This window comes from Platichthys flesus, chromosome 16 (genome assembly GCF_949316205.1).
Source record: "Platichthys flesus chromosome 16, fPlaFle2.1, whole genome shotgun sequence".
NCBI lineage: Eukaryota > Metazoa > Chordata > Actinopteri > Pleuronectiformes > Pleuronectidae > Platichthys > Platichthys flesus.
This window is the reverse complement of record NC_084960.1, coordinates 13267670-13285202: the sequence shown is the minus strand read 5'-3', so window position 1 is coordinate 13285202 and position 17533 is coordinate 13267670. Positions and strand designations below refer to the sequence as shown.

Sequence of the window (17533 nt, the reverse complement as noted above, 5' to 3'; positions counted from 1 at the left end):
CAAATGCCTCACTTTGTTAAACCAACAGCCCAAAAACCTAGAGACAGTCAGTTTCTCTCTGAACTTAGACCACAGAGAGCCACAGACTCTTGGATTTGAATCCCACAGATGGATTCATTTCATATCGTTTCTGCTGTCGTCGTTACTTCACATTCTTTTTGCGGAAGTAACAAGAACAAACAAAGAGTCAGCCCTTGGCCCGCCTGATGAATGATTAACAGAGCTCTCCTTCACAGAAGCTTCGTCATGAAACCATCTGACACCTGAATAAAAGCACCACTCTCCTTGTTTCTGGGTGTGAAACTGCTGCCAAAGTCGTGAAATCAATTTAAGAAAATATATGTCTCAGAGGACGTCCCACCATCACCACCATCACATCCAAACGTTGTCCCTATTAAGAGACTTCAGATTCATCCGGCTGCTGTGATCCTAAATGAGCGCTCTCCAGACAAACATCTCGATGCTCGTTAATTGACAAAGCATTTGTTGTCCTTCGCTGTTATGTAATAAATAACCAGCAGAAAAAAAAAACTATTGGATGACATCGTGCAACAATCAGAAGGCTTGAGGCTCGTGAACTCACAAAATAATCACCCGACGAGAAGCTTAACCTACATACGGCATGAATTGGAAACAAAGAACAGAGCCAGACAGATAGGTTCACCGGCCCATGTGTTAGTTGAGGGCATTCGGGGTAACTGTCGTAACATCCCGTCCCTCTCTCTTCTTAACCAAACACATGCAGCGGGCACTCTAATCTGCACGGACCTTTGGCAACACGATGGTTTTAAACCTCATCTGCTCCGTCCTCTACACATGCGGCATGACTGGATGTTTCTGCTTGTCCTCCGCAAAGATTAGATAATCCATACATATCCCTCAGTATTAGAATTTCACTAAATATCATCAAGCCACTCGCGGTGGAATAGATGATCCCAGGTGCCACAAGAAAATGTCTGCATTTCTGAATCTTCACAGTCGACACGGGAAGACAACGCAGAATATCTTTAGTAATATTATTTATGCCAGATCGCACAGGTTATCTCTAATGGGGCTGAAATTATCTGCATGAGCTAGTGAAGCAGAGCAAAGCATTAGCACTGAAGCTGTTGTTCAGAGACAGGGCCTGCCACAGGGACCCCACGGCCCCCTGCCACCACTCGTTTTTAGAGGCCTCTGAAGAGGAGACCAAGACAAATTAGTACCTGGCACAGACACACACACGCACACAGACACTCATGCATGCACACACAAACACACACACACCCACACCCAAAGGGAAACATTTCAGTTCAGCCCATTTGCTGCAGCAGAGGACACACCGAGGAAAAACACTTATATTCCTTTGTCGTAAAATACGTGATATTGTCAGATTCATAGCAAAAACATTACACCGGCTTTGTGAAAAACATTTGAAGGAAAGATTTTGAGAAATCAGAAGGTCATACAGGTTCCGTGTGTAGTACTTCATATAAAAATAGGAAAATAGCGCTTGATATCTTTATGTGTCTGGGTACATAATAATGTGTAAATCCAAAAGAGAGTATAAGATGCCAATTATACCAAAGTTATTCATACAACAACATAACATGGTCAAAATATCCATTACTTATTTCGATAGGTTTTGATACTGGAATCATTTTTAAACATTCAACACAATTTATTGAATTAATGCTTATTAATTAAAACATTTTATAAAATACTTCTGCCCTGAATTAAAGAACGTTGATAACCGATATGGAGGCTAGTCACAAAAGAGGAACAAGGCAGAATTGTTCAACGTCACATCACTTGATAAGAGTTCATTTTTATAGGACACACATAGTTAGACCTTACCCAGAAGTAAGTGTCTTTCGGGTAAACCACCTCATCTCCAACATGTCTACTGTGAACAGCACCTATAAGCCTTTCATGGTGCACCACTTCTCGGAACCTTTTGTCAGGGGTGACCAGGGAACGTGAAGTGTGTGGTCAACTCACTCTTGTGCGACCATAGTCTACGAGGTTGAATATAAGCTGACATGCTCCCTAACTCCTGCGGTTAAAACAAGTGTTTGAGTTAACGCCTGACACACAGAATCACTCTTCACCACGTTCTGTTACATACGATATTGATTAAATGATGAATTATAGTCTGGTCTCCTTCAGAGAGTGTGGATGTATTGACCTTCTCGGGTTCATTTCATTTGGAAAACATTCTCATTGATCCCGAACCAGCGGACCTCCCTGCTTCTCCCCGTCACTTCACCCCATCGCTCTGACGCCGTCCTTGTTGTCTCACCAAACAGGGCGTTAAACGACATCTGACAAGTGAACAAACAATCGGAGGGGCCTCCCGTGTCTCCAGCCGAGGCCATCGGGCTCGGGGGAGACACCACACAGAGGCTGCATAGGAGGGGATGTCGGGGGTCTCTGGGGGCAGGCAATAAGCCGTTGTAATGAGGCCCCGGATGAGGGGGTTGTTTACATATTTCGATGTGAGGGCAATCGTGGAGGCCCTAAAAAAAACCCTGGGCTTGCAGAATGTAGAGCCTGGATTTTTCGAAAGGTTTAAGAGAGAGGAGGAGATGAAACTCAGTACTGGACCAGGTCTGAAAGTAAGCAGGCGCCCACCCCTTCATGGGTGGGCCTCTGGAATTCCAGTGTGAAAAGCTACATATATACATGTCCACTAAATGCACAATATTTAATAACAAATTTGTGGCCACTGAGACAATATAAAAAAAAAAGGCCAAGCCTTATGATCTAACTTAAACAAGAGGGTCCTGTGGGATTTGCATGACGGTGTTGTGTCCACTCATGTTCACCACTATCACAGCTGCTCAGAATGTGTCGCTGCTTAGTGACAATTATATAGAACACATATAGGCTTTATGTGAATATGTCTATGTATGTTAGAGCCCGACTACAGTAAGGACAGAATAAACCTTGCCTACTTTTATGTACATTTTCTTATTGAAGTATATTATTATTAATTCTTATTGGTTATATTTGTATTTACACAGTTATTCATAATAAGGTTTATTGTTAAACTGTAACATTTCAAGCCTCCAATATATTTGATTATATAATGATAACATCTTACAAATATATCCCCAAATCACTGTTACATGGTTTGATAAGGTTCAAGAACAACTTGCATACATAAAACAAATGGTTAGTATTAAAATAATGATATAAATAATACATTTATTAATTATCATAATTTTTCTTTTCATTACAGATTTACATTTGAATCGTTTTTGTGTAATCCTAAAGACACTGCACACTTCCCATGTCTTCATGTACACAACTTGTCCAATCCCAGCAGAGCACAACTCCTGAAGGGTTTTCAATAGGAACTCAGTTTGAGCAGAAACGGCTACAAACCGACCTCAAGCTCAGTTCACTGATCTTTCAGAGGAGCCGGGAAGGCAGAGACAAGGGGCTGTAGATAGAGCCGGGGGCCGGTTTCAGAGCAAGACTTCGGTTAGTCCTGTTGTTGATCTAATAAAAAACCCTCACCCTGCTCACTGAGGATGAAAAGACAGATCATTATTGATCCGCCGGCTGACAGAATGCAATGTTACTGTATTTCAATGTCAGGAGGTCAGGAGGTCCTGACTGGGTCGCTCCTTTCTAATCTCATTCATCTGGCAGGTCATATTCTTTCTGCTCTTTTAATCTCAGCGTCAGGAAGTTACAGCAACGGTCAGCCTCACTGCAGATGTATGGTAAGAGGATCAGGCTGCATATTTCCCTGGCTGCTGTGGACATTGGTCGCCCTGCTGTGTGCAGGAGGCGGGAGGAGTCGACTAAGCGCTGCGTGAGCTCACACCCATGAGAAGAACGATCACATTCAGGCCGGCCAATCGATGCCTTTCATCAGCTGGAAAGAGAGGGGATGTGCAGCTGTATTAGTTAAACCAGTGGCAGACACTTGTGCATGTGATTCCATGAATTAGCCTAACTCTAACACAGTTACCCTATAGTCAAAGTTCCACCTAATGCACGTTTATTAGAATGTCATAACGCTATTAACCCTAATCTAAAGGAGTCCTCCATTTCGTCTGAGACTCAGGCACAACATGGTGTGAGACTGTAAGGATAGCTGTGTGTGTTGTTGAGTGTGTGTGTGTGTGTGTGCATGTGCGTGCATGAGCGTGCGGTGTCTGTGTGTTTGTGTTTCGTACGTGTCAATGGAAAGGATGGTGCTCTGGCAAATATGGGTTATGTATTGTTTCAACATCTTCAAACCGGTCTTATGACATTAGTTAAGTGGAGGAGCAGTGTTGTTACTGCCACCAAGGAGGTTTGGGTTTTCTCTTCATGTGTTTATTTGTTGGTTGGGTCAGTAAAGGACTCATAACCTTTGGGTACAGATCCAGATAAGGATCGTTTCTCATTTTCTTTAAAAATTCTGATCTCTCAAATGATTAATAATAATAATTTTTTTTGTGGATTAATATTTATCGGTGTGCATTAGGGGGGTGTTGGTGGAGGTGAGCGCTCTCTGAGTGTCCTTCACCTTACATTGCTATAGAGTGGAACGAATTTCACGTATCATTTTTTTGGCGTCTCTAAATTCAAGCCATGTCTTCACTTTACTGTTCATCTCTTTCAACGTTTCTCTTTCCTTCTTTTGCTTCGACAGTGCTCCCGACACCAATGCAGGCCGCTTTAGAGAGCTACGCCCTTTTGATCTTCCCAGCTTGTCACGTGTCAGAGGTCAGAAAGCTGCAGTTTCTCACACACAGTCTCTAACACAGTCACTTGAGCTCTGGACCCACCTCCCCCCCGCACCCTGCTCCCTGTGCTGCTGCTCCCCTTTCCATGTCTCCCCCTCCCGCCATGGCCAGCTCAGTGCTTCAAGCAAAAGGTCAACTCCACCTTTACCCCACAGAGAAAACAGCAGCAACCACCTTCTGCCGGAGGGGGGTTGATTTCGTTAACAATGTCCAGAGCTAAGTGCTGGGAACCTTGCTACACTTAAAGCATCTCTTACGATTTCAATAGGGAAATCATTATTTTAGAATAAAAGAACCTTTAACTTAGAGCATCAAGTAACCTCCTTGATTAAACTATCTGACTGTTCTAGTCATTTCTGTGGCTTACAATGAAATCATCCCCGGGTTCTTTCATACAAGTTATTTTCTCTTTCAGTTCCTTCATGGGCATTACAGAAACTCCCCATTGTGGCTTGAAGCCATATAAAGTTCAATAAACAAAGAAGAGACCATATGATATGTCATAAGCAGGATTATCAACAGTTGCTCCAGAGCAAAAATATATTCAAAATAAAAGCAAACTCTGTGGAGCACATAGCCACGCCACGGCCAGTCCCCTTAAATTCAATCAAGCTGCACCAAATTTCACACACTCATAGATATTAGTTCTCTAGATGTGCCAATTTTTGTAGGTGTTATTGTGTGGGATAACTATAAAGATGTAAAGAATTTAAATTTAAAAATGTTGCTAGGTTGAAGAAAGTGAAAGCAATCTTGGATCCACCCGCTGATCGGCACAATATTTAACTGGGTTCCTCCCTGACAAATACCACATCCTTCCACTAAGTTTCTATGAAACTTGATTTCTTAAATGAACTTGAAAGTGTTTATGAGAAAACAAAAGTCAGATTGAAAAACCAAACCAGTCGTCTTTGTTGGACACGATATCACCACAGTGGTTTGCTGACATGAAGTCAGTCAGGGACCTGGTCTCTGTTTACAGCGATGAAAGGCATCGGAAAGCACCATTTTACTGAAAGGGCAAAGTGGTGGAATGAACAGTAAAGCACATGTACAGTAATATGAGGAACAGGAAGTGTTGGAGCTTACATCACTATGAGCGCAGAGCATCGTCTCCCTCCTGCCTTGTGCATGCTTTATTTCTTCTTCTCATATTAGAGCAATTTTATTGAGTATTGATCAATTAATCATGCAATTGCGTGTTTTGATTTTCATTTAGCATACTTTGACGATCTGATGCATGTTATTGCCTTATTGGCATACAAAAAATCCATTGATTTCAGATACTCCAATGAAATTAATTCTATCCACAGACACATTTTCTACTGTTTTCTGGAGGTCAGTTTGTTGAGTCCTCAGTTAAAATGGACCAAGAGAATATAAATGACAAATTAGCATATACAGTGTATCAGTAACCCAATTTACACAGTAAACAAAGTCAAAATTATCAATATACATTTTAAACATAGTGCTAATGCATGATCGAGCATTGATCTAAACGTCACACTGTTGCTAGGTTGGCTGCCGGGTGTGGCGGAGCTGATCATGATAGAGGGGGCCATCCTTCAGACACAGAGAAACTGCCACACCAAACAAGGAAAACAAAGGCCTCATGATAGGAAATAGCTTAAGTGGAGGGTCCACACTGCAGAAATATAACAACAATAAAATCCAGCTGGTAGTACCTGTTATTTTGAGCAAAATTCAATTCTTCATTCTTAATTGCTGCTAAAAGACAAAAAACAATTAATCGTCAAGTATAGAATAGAATAGAGTAGAATAGAATAGAATAGAATAGAGTAGAATAGAGTATAACAGAATAGAATAGAATAGAATATGCTAGCTAAGCGGGCAGCCAAGCTGGTGATGCAAATAGGAAACCCCAGACCAGACCGTCTCATTTCATAAGTCCATGACCCAGATGCAAACCCTGAACTGGGAAACAACAAGAGTTGACAACTTTTTTTAGCCAAGAGATAGGAAAGGGAATAGGAATAAAATATTACTTCGGAGAAAAACAGATATTCTTGATTCAAAGATCGAAATCCGTCTCTCCTCTTTAGGGTCACAGGAAGAGCCAGGTCACCAGTATATTGCAGAGGCCCCGAGATAGACTATGCTACAGACACTGCAAACTACACAGAGAGACCAGAGCCAAACTGGGAACAGAACCGGGAGCCTTCTTGCTGTGAGGCGACGCTGCTAACAACCTCCGCCCCAAACGCCCCATGTTTAATATCCGTCCTATTTGTAACAATACTTTCATACGCTTTTATATTTTGCTGCTCAACCAACATGCTTCCCATGAGAAAGAACAATACAAACCATACTCTGCTTTTTACTTCAATTACAATCCATTTATTATTCACCAGTGTATACACATGCTGCCTCATGTCTTGCTGTGGGCAAAACAAAGACAAGCAGCATCAGATCATGTGAAAGTGGAAAATATGTCTAATGAGGTTTGATGGTAATCCAACGCAACACGGAGCATTGGTGATGCTGCACAGCAAACAAAACAAATGCACACTGTCTGTCTGTGTGTCATGTATTTAACTGAACATGTGATTGACACAAGCTGCTTTCAGACATGCATTGAACTCTGCAGACTTTCTCTGCCTGGCCTCCGGGTATAATGTCCATAGAAATCCAGGAGAAGGTAATGTGTGAACACAACAGGGGATCCCCAACTGGATTCACCGCGGAAATTAAACCAAAAAGAAAACAAATATCTCCCGGGGAAAGAGGGCCGTCATACATGTAGAAGACCCTGACGGAGAGAGTTTGTGGTGATATACACCGGTGTCTGTTTTGTCAAGAAAATCCCATGATCTCTGCAGCGGAGTTGATACGTCACTTGCTGTCTCTTCCTGCTGCTGCTGCTCCACCTCTCGCCTGAAAGGATGATGTTGTGAACGCGTCTGTGCAGATAACCCGCTGTGTTGTGCATGTGTGAAAGGCAAACTGCGGGTAACTGCAGCCAATTCTTCGGAGTTTACCCGCAGGACACGTCTGCAAACAGCTTCACATGGCCGAATGCCTCACAGCAGTAGCAGGGGGCAGTGAAGGGAGCAACAGATGGGATCTAATTGTCAAAGATGCACGGAGGGATCCCTAATGTAACTGTAGGTCTGACACATGCTTATAACACTCAGACCTCATCATACACCTGTGTATGAACATGTGCTTTATTATAGAGACGCTAAACAAGCACGTGCACACCTTTGCACTGAGGCACAACAATTTTGTAAATGCATATACAACCATCTAGAAAACACTAAATGTGGATGCCTAAAAAAGAATAAAACATCATTCTTGCAAATATTGTATTTCTATTAAATGAAAGCAGAACAAAAAATAAGGGTTTTGTTGTTTTGTTGTGGGAGTGGTGGGCTGGTTTTAAAACACTGCTGCATGCACAGATGAGCTCTCGGGATCGATACGGGAGAACAGCTCCACAAATCCAAACACTGACTTCGCATTAATCCGCCAGTGCCCCTGTGAGCAAGCAGGAGACAGATAGAGGATGAAGCGTGCAAAACGTCACACACACACACTTCTCAAATAGCAACCCAGGGAGAAATAAGGAGCTTGTTTGTGCATTCGATCCTTCAGCCCTATTTCCTCTCTAATCCAGTGCAGTGTAATCCAGCATACATGCAAACATAAGAGACACAAGGATCAATAATTGAGAACTGTATGTCTTCATAATAATTTTTTCATCACATGCTCCTTACATTAATCTTACACAGATGTTCACCAGACACAAAGGAGCATCCATGACCTAAATCCAGCTGAACAAAACACATTCTTACATATTACACACACACGTGCATTTTAAACAAGGGTCAAGAATAATGGCGGCACAAACAAATGAGCTACGTTATTTATGTTCTCCGTCCCATGTGCATACACCACGCTCCGTGTAGTGTGGGTACATTTAACGGCATTATTTAATTTACTGACAGCATGTTTGTCTGTTTTTAGAGCAACTATCTTTACCCCGATCTCTCTCTGCAAACAGAGAGAGAGATATTTATTTATCTGTGAGCTATCCATTTCCAGCCCGTCTCGTTCTCTGTAAGCCTGTAATAGGCTTGAGCACAGCAGTGGGAGCGTGCAGCAGCTACCTCTCATCCGGTTTAATTAAAGTGTCTCTAAGCAGACTCTACAGCAAAAACTGCTTTAAGCCACAGTGCTGTTATGCAAAAATAACAGAGGAACCGGTGTTGGTTAAAGGCCTGGCCCTAAACTTACATCTACACTCAGTATCATATAACGTTCCTGTCCTCCATGTAAATAACAATGAACAGAACTTGATAATCGTGTTAACCTTGTGCGTGACCCTGTATCGCCCCGGCCCTTGTCATCTCTGTCGTCAAACAGTCTTACAAATTCTTCTCCAAAAAGAAGGTCATGCTAAATTACATTGCATTTGTAGAAATTAGATCCTGACCAGTAATTCAGCAGGGCTGACGTGCTCAGCTTCAACAAGGCTGCAGGGCTCCGGACTAACTTTTTACATTGGTCACACTGGTGTGAATAACTTCTTCATTTAGCTGCAGCAGCACTTAATATAGGTGCAACTAGAATTTTTCACTGCCCCTGATGACAGGTCACATACAGTATCCTTGAATAAATATTAAACTTTTGGCACAGGATATATTTGACCAGCTTAAAAAACAGGATGGGACAGTAATGACTTAGAAGAGCTTTTGACTTTGGATTGTATTAGGTTAGTGTAGGTGTGTGTGTGTGTGTGTGGGGGGGGGGGGTGGTCTCTGTCACTTTTCAAAAACAAAACTGATGATCACATTTGTTTAGTTATCATACAATGATGTTGGATCAAGAATCCGGATCTTTCCAGTCAATGAAACACTAATGTCCTGGCTTGTGTGTGTCTCGTGTTGTGTGCGCACTAAAACTTTCTTTTCAATTTGTTTAAATAACACATTCTCATCATAACATAAACCCTGGAGCAAATCAAACAAATACAAGTTAACTTCAGTACTGCTCAGATCCACATAACTTGTGATTAGTGTTTACTGGCAAAGTGTAAGTGAGTCAGGGAGATCACAGACTCTGACACAATACAATAACTGAAGCACTGAAATGCCAATTGCGCTCAAGGTCATTCAGGAAACTGTTGAAATTGTGAAGTTTTTTATGTTCAAACTGATTCGACAAAAAAGATAATGAACTAATATTGGCCTCAGATATCCAGTACTCTTTAGACCAGACATGGTCAACATCAGCCGTCGTTTTGCTACGAAGCATGCTAACTACGCTAGCAAGCAGTCAACGCAAGAACTGGCGGCTACGGCTCAGAGGTTGGCGGCTAATTTACAGACTCAGCAACATTTTTTTCACCGACCAACTGCGATTCAAGACTCAACTATCAAGGCAAGTTTTTTGGTGGCATTCGAAATAGCAAAGGCTATTTTCTCCGAAGGCGAGTTTTTGTTAACTTGCCTTGCAAATAAATACTTTGCTACTTGTTAAAGGCCAAATCCTTTCATGTAATGATTTTTCCATGTCATTTATATTGGTTAAAAAAAAAAACTCCATCCATCTGGTCCTGGCCTGGCCCCTCTGGCAAATTTTAGAACCCGTTGTGGCCCGCGAGTCAAAAAGTTTGCCCACCCCTGCTTTAGACTCTTGAGGAAATGTATTGCTGCACTCATCAGTGTATATACAGTAGGCTATATAAATCATAAAAAAGCACTGCAAAGAAATAATACTAGCCTGGCATAAACCCTATGTTTGGGTTTTGTAAGCAGCTTAGATATGTTGTTAATCACAGAGCATTGTATTATATGGTAAGATTTAATATCAACCTGGACCATTGTTTCTCAGTTGAATTTAGAGTGTGATGTGTTTATTTCCCCCCAACATGGAGGTTATCTTTCCTCTAGTTTTTTTTTTATGTTGGCAGGATTATGGAAAATAACTACGGGATCGATACAAAAATAATGATATGGTCAGTGATGAACAACTTCTCCCACTGTCTGTAACATTGTGAGATAGGACATTTTTTTACGTTTTCACCAATTTCCATGTGAATAATTCATGGATGTTGATGAAAAAACAGGCGTATTTAAGGGACTGATATCTGTAAGTGTATTTTATTTAGCACAGATTGATTCAATTTAATGAGACTGTCGGGACTTGGCAGAGAAACACCTTCCTGCTATTGTAGTTTACCAATTGTTCCTGGTCGACACAGAACCCATGAGACCCTGGAGAAAACTAAATACAGCCTGGAGCAGATCTGCAGACTCAGGACCTGCCTGACGCCCAACCAAGAGTGCCAGGTGAAGAGGGAAACTCTCAAAGATGAGATGAAGACTACCCCCAACCCTGACCATGCAGACTACACTGGCTCCAAGATCACCTTGTACCGTGGTGGCTGAGGCCGAGGGATAGCCGGGGGTGGGTGGGGGGTGGTCATACAATAGGGAAAGAACCATGCCTGTCTGAGTGAAGAAGCCATTCAATTTAGGAGCAGATCAAGGAATAGTTTTCCTCTTTCGTTAAAATGGTGAGATGGAGGTATGTGCTCTTCAGGTGCCCTTCTCATCACTACTTTGTTGGTCATATTATGTGAAAATCCTGCCGAGGATCCTGTTTCACATTATGGGATTGTGTTCCATTAGTTTAACTTGCTCATCATCTGTTATGTTTCCTCCTCTGATCACATGAGTGCCTTCCTGACGAGTCACCTGCCTGCAAACCCCTCATTAGATATTAAGTAGTTCACCTTATCTGCTATTTACCTGTAACCCTGAGCACTGTCCTGGAGAATTGCAGCGACCCCTTTCAATTTCTGCAGAGTCTTGTGGGACACATGTCGGGTCATTTTCGTGTTGCAAAGCACCTACATAGGAACTAGCCCACGATGAACCAAGTTAGAGTTCCTAAAGAGACATTGATGCGGCAAAAAAAAGCAAAGATATAATTAAAAATCTTGTTTGACAACAAAGTGAGAACTGGCAGATTTGTGGGCCACTGTCCTTTCTGCTCTCTGCTTCTCCTCCACAGGCAGTAGTGGAAACGGTTACTTTATCCTCAGGTTACCCTCACTTTCTGATTGACTCCTCATTAAAACGTATAGTTTTAGGCTGTCAAATAGACCGAGATGAAAGCTCTGGGATCCCACCTCTCTACCTGCTGCTTAAACATCTGTATCTGTGTTGTCAGGACATACGGTTTCAGTCAGTTCATGCTGGGTCGATACCAGTCTCCACCCAAAACAGCCCTTCCCTTCCTGGGAACTATATGCACATGGTGTGCACAGCCACATAGAGAAGCTTGAGTTTTACACTTGATTCATACTGCCAGCTATAGCACATTATGTACAAACTTTGGTTTTAAATAAATATATATATATGAATAACCTCAGAACACAGACTGCTTGTGCTTAAAATAGCCGCAGTGTAAACCTTACATTTGGGAATGTAAATAAATCACATGCACAGTATCACATTCCTTGCTTCATTTCAGCAACCTATATGGGTTCAGAGGGAACATTTAAGGACAAGATATTATTGTTTTACGCTGCAGAGTTTTCAGCTTTATGTTTAGATAGAAGATAAAATACTTTCTTAATTGCTCTAGTCTAAAAGGTGCTATTGCATGGAACGTGCTTAATGTCACAGTGTGTGTGTGTGTGTTACTGTAAATGCTGCCGTCAAACTGAAACCGACTGTCAGATGGCAGCGCTCTCTTAATGCATCACCCAGGTCATTCCATGGGTGACGACGTGCACTGACTTCATAAGTAGGCCAGCAGGTCAGGCTATATAAGGTTAGACGTTGGTGTCACATTGAAACCCTGTCTCTATGGGCCCATTCTTCATGTTCAATACTTACAAGAACTCACATGAGGTAGTTTATATATTCTCAGGCATGGAGATTGCATCTTGCTGACACATGTAATGATGCACAGACACTGGGACAGAGACACACGTCACAGGCTTAATGGTAAAAACCATATGAGCAAAATGTCAAAAAAACCTTGAAGAACTTCCAAGATCTGCAAAGATGAACCCCAAAGAGTTGAGTGCTAGATGTGCCAAAGCTAACATGTCCCAAATCACCAGGAAACAATAAGTTCATACGGGGACTGATAACTGCACAACTGCCAACGATATGTCCTTCACATTTTCTGTACTTAACAAACTCAATATGTTTCCCACATATTTAAGTTTACGACTTCACATGATTCAATGTCCTTCAAGGCCCGATGAAGCCATCCATTCACATAACTCATGCACGAGAGATCAAGCGTGACTCACGGCCCGGGGCATTAATAAAAAACATAAGCGGTTGCGAGGTGTAACTTTCCAACAAGACCATTAAAATGGAAGTCGGAGATCAATAACTCACCGAATGACAAATCCAAGATTCGACACTAAGCCATACTTTTATGAAACTCTCATAAATATCACCACATTCCTGAGTTTGAAGGCACGGCCGAGGTTGTCGTTCACTGAGCTTCTCTTGGAGTAATTCAGCGGGTAGGATTCCTGTACACTGATGCTACTTCAGCATGGAGGAAGGAAAAACTGCTCGTCTTTTTTCTCACTCACACTCCCAGAACTTCTCCAGGGATTGAAAAGAGAGGGCGACCCGCCAGTGGCTCACAAGCTGGCTTTCAGTAACCTACGAGCTGTCGGCCCTTGGCTGGGAGTGAGCGTAGCAACGGGTTGGGAGCAAAGTTGAGCTCTTGAGATATAAGTTGCTGTCATCCAAATGACAAAGAGAGCTCCCGAAATCAGTTTTTCACAAATTAACAAGATAACGATGTGCAGATCATGAATATCGCTGAGCCTTTAGCGCCATTCAAGGTCATGCATGCTTCTGAATAACAGCAAACAGCCTCCAGATGTGAACTAAAGTGTGGTGTTTCGAGCTTTATGGGTCAGGCTTGGTGCAACGTTCCCTCAGCTGTGTGTTTAGACCTAGCAGGGGAGTATTGTGTAAACATGAGAAAATGATTAATCCGGATCACGTATTTTAATTCTTAGCCTATTCCGCGCTGACCTCTGACCGATGGCTCCTCACACAAGTTAGAATCACAGACAACAACAAAACAAAGGGAAGCACCCTTGACAACATCAATTGGATTTCAGGCTTATACTCTCCTCTCTTGATTTGTGGCTCCCTTCATATGGCTCTGCGCAAACTTGCTTCCGAATTTCTTCTGGCTATTCTTGTTGTGTCACGGAGATAATAAGCCAAGGACTTATCATGCTTTTCAGTGTCCTCAAAGCCCCCCCCCCCCCCCACACACACTTACTCACAGCAATGACGAGAAGAGAAATTTGAAAAAATAACAATGACAAAGAAGGAGGCAAAAGAAAAGATCATGGGAAATATACAGCCACAGAAAGGGGAACGTCTTGTGCGGGGGCAACTCGCTGATGGCAATCAAATTTGAGTCTTGTGCGAAGCAGGCAGTGATCATGGGACAGAAGTAAACGCTGTGGATGCCAACAATCAGCAACGCTATTTGACAGATGGATCAGCCAGCTACTGGCCAAGACCAGGCTGAAAGCTCATGGTCACGTGACCGGTGGATTAGCGTTAGCCCAACTGACAGGGGGAGGAGGTTAGGGTGCGTGTCACCACACGCTTCCTGATCACTTCCCTTTGAATTTGTTTCCCTTTTTCTGTCCCTCCTGTCACTCGCCCCCCTGTTTGCTTTTCACACTTATGATTTTTATACCGTTACTTGCACCAGAAGGCAATCAGAGGGTATTCTTTCTTTCTTTCCTTATTCTTAACTTCTTTCATCCATTCATGCTCTCCTCCTCCGTTCAGAGCGACAGGAAGCCCTGTGATAAGCACAGTCATTAGTGTGTAGGTGATGCTGACACCTTAGTACCATAGCTCACTCATATCAAAACCACCCCTCTAATCGCCTCATGATGTCAAGAACATGTCTCCTCTGCGGTCTTTCCATACTAACCTCCCCCCCACTGCACCCCATACTTACAGTACTCAGACTTTCCCATCAGCCTTTCCCAGCCCAGTGAACCCTACACTTGTCTGGCAGCGGCGAGCGAAAAAGTGAGACGCACAGCCTAGCTTAGGGACATGCCATGCTGTGAGCACATGGCACCGCGGATCCATTAAATTCACGGATCTAAAAATAGGAATTGGATTGAATCGGTATTTAAAAGGACTTGAATCAGTTTTGGCGACACATGGTAAGTCAGATTTTTGAAATCTTTTTTTGGGCAATTGAAAGTTAAAATCTGAAATTGTAAATCATTTATCCGAAAGATTTTTAAACATTATGGTCCAACATATCAGGATAGCGGAACCAACAACACTTGTATTGGGTTTGTGGCTGGGATGCTCAGAGCAATTGCACTACCAGCTAGCTAATGATGCTAAGCTCGCGCAACATGAACGCTCCTTAAATTATGCAAGAACTCTGCCTTCCCCTTGTGTCTCAGTGGGCGTCAGTGTTTACAGCTCTGATTTAAGAATGAAGCAGCCCGGTCTTTCTGTTTCGCTGTACAAACGCCATGAGAGTGAATTACGTGAACAGAAATCTGGTAAACGTGTATTTACCCGCACGGCACAGGCGACCACACAGCAATGGTAAACGGTTTACATGGCTTCTAGGCAGGTTGGCAAGTCAACCAATGCACCGCAAGATGGCTGAAACCAGCACCGGGAAATGTGCAGGACACAAGACACTATGCATTCTGTACAGGAAGTTGTTCAGACCCTGCACAATGGGAATCAAGGCAGTGGAATCCTTCATGCAGAGTGAGAAACAAAAAAAACGGTGAAGTCTCCACAAAGTGTCAACACCAACTTCAACACAAGGAGAAGCTGATTTTGATCTGGGTGTGTGCTTAGACACTGGCGGTGGTGTTTGATCACAGTGACAAATTAGGTGACGGACTAGGAGACTTGGTCGGTGCATTGATCCGGAAAGTTGTACATTCTATTCCAAGTGGCACTGACAGCAACTTTAAAACATCTTAAATCCGTCTTAAGCTGCAGGAACCCTGGATAAAACAGTGCTTTCCCCGGTCTCCCCTGCTGCTCTACCCCCTGCATCGGGGGGGCTTTAGGACTGGGACACTCTGTGCCAACCAACTCATGCCAGGGCCAGCACCGCCATGTTCCCCTGCCAACACCAGAGAACCTCTTTTTCACAGAAACCTGGGAAAATGCTCCCTTCAAGTGCACCCTGCACAGCGGGGACAGAGGGAGCACGCAGGGGTAACATGGTGGCTTGCCAACAGGGTTAAACGCTGACTCCGACCATTGTTTCCTGTCTGAAATGTTTGACTGATAGAGAGAGCAGATGTGCAGTAAGCACAGAGGAAATAAAAGATACACAGAGAAGGAAGCATCTTGAGCAAAGAACTGAGAATCTGAAATCAAGTCGGCAAAATGTCAAGAAAGGTCCCTGTCGCCTCTTCGCTCACCGTGATGTCTTGACATGACTTCGTCCCAACACCCAGCTGTCGGATTTCCGAACATATACAAGATACATTTATTAATCCCAAACACACATGCACAGTCACACTACATGCAGCTTTTGACCCATCTGGTGAACATAGCAGGACACACAGAAACTGCAGCAGCAACTGATGAGTCAATTGTCGAAAATTATTGTTGACTTTTGACCCACTGTTTTGCAGCACCGCTGAGAGCAAAACACAAAAGGTGTCGCAAACAAATCATTTCCATCGCCCTGTGGAGAGGAAAGGACTCGGGGAGTAGCCGTAGAACACATCCAAACTTATCACACTGCAGCCTCAAGGGGCGACATTATCACAGTGGGCGGAGGACATTATTGTCACAACATGTAGTTCTCCATTACCAGGAGCCACGGGGGGGGGGGGGGGGGGGGGGGGGTAGGTCACTGCCAGCTGGACTATGGGTGTAGAGACGAAACCTTCCAAAGGTAAACAACTAAAGGCTCATCAGAGCAAATGAGCGTTCAGCAAATATGAGAGGATGCCCACTCCGGGGTCTTGATTCTGGAGAGCTGGCTTTGAACTGACCTCCATGAACCTTCCCCTTCATGCTTCTTCATACCACACATCAACAGTGGTATGCAAACAAACAATGAAATCCTCTGTTTCGCAGTAACGTACAGTTAGGTGAGATAAAGTTAGATGGAACACAGCTGATCGCGATGAAACAGCGTGCCACCGATACTCTTTCAACTGTATCCTTCACGATGGTGTCCGGAGCCTGCCGTGTCTGAAAGCATCTTATTGTGTTATAAGTGGGGGTTTTTTGTAGGTTTTTGTGTATCTTTCCCACGTCCTTATAATATTCATCCATTTTCTAAAAAAATATATTTATTTAACCTGTAAAATGTATGTTGATATTATCACTTTAGCCACTGTTTGTCATGTAGAGAGGAACAGAGGAAAGCAGTCAAATATTTGACTGGAATGAAACCACATGTACTTGTATAAATTTAAGAAGTGTCAATAGTAGATTGTGGAACCAGATGGAGTTTATCGTTTTACCAGTAAATGGCAGCGGGACATGATTATGTTTACTCTCTTAAATCAAGTTCTTTAAATCTGGCTGTATCCAAGTTTAATTATTGATTTATAGTTATTTCTAATAAGGTTTAAGTATTACTGTACAGTGTCAAACCTGGATTAAATTGCTTTGTCATTAGGCTGTGATAATGACATCTTACAAATCATGAAATCATTTTTTTTTATTTATTTATTTTTTTTTTATTTTTTTTTTAAATATCAGCCGATATATCTGTATTGTTTTTACTCCTTAATATCGGTATCAACCCAAAAC

General features: G+C 42.7%; 1 protein-coding gene across 1 annotated transcript in view; it reads right to left on the bottom strand.

Moving 5' to 3' along the window:
* LOC133970975 (uncharacterized) overlaps positions 1-17533 on the bottom strand; it is a gene marked incomplete at its 3' end in the record, with an annotated part of 129961 nt that overhangs the window by 111594 nt on the left and 834 nt on the right.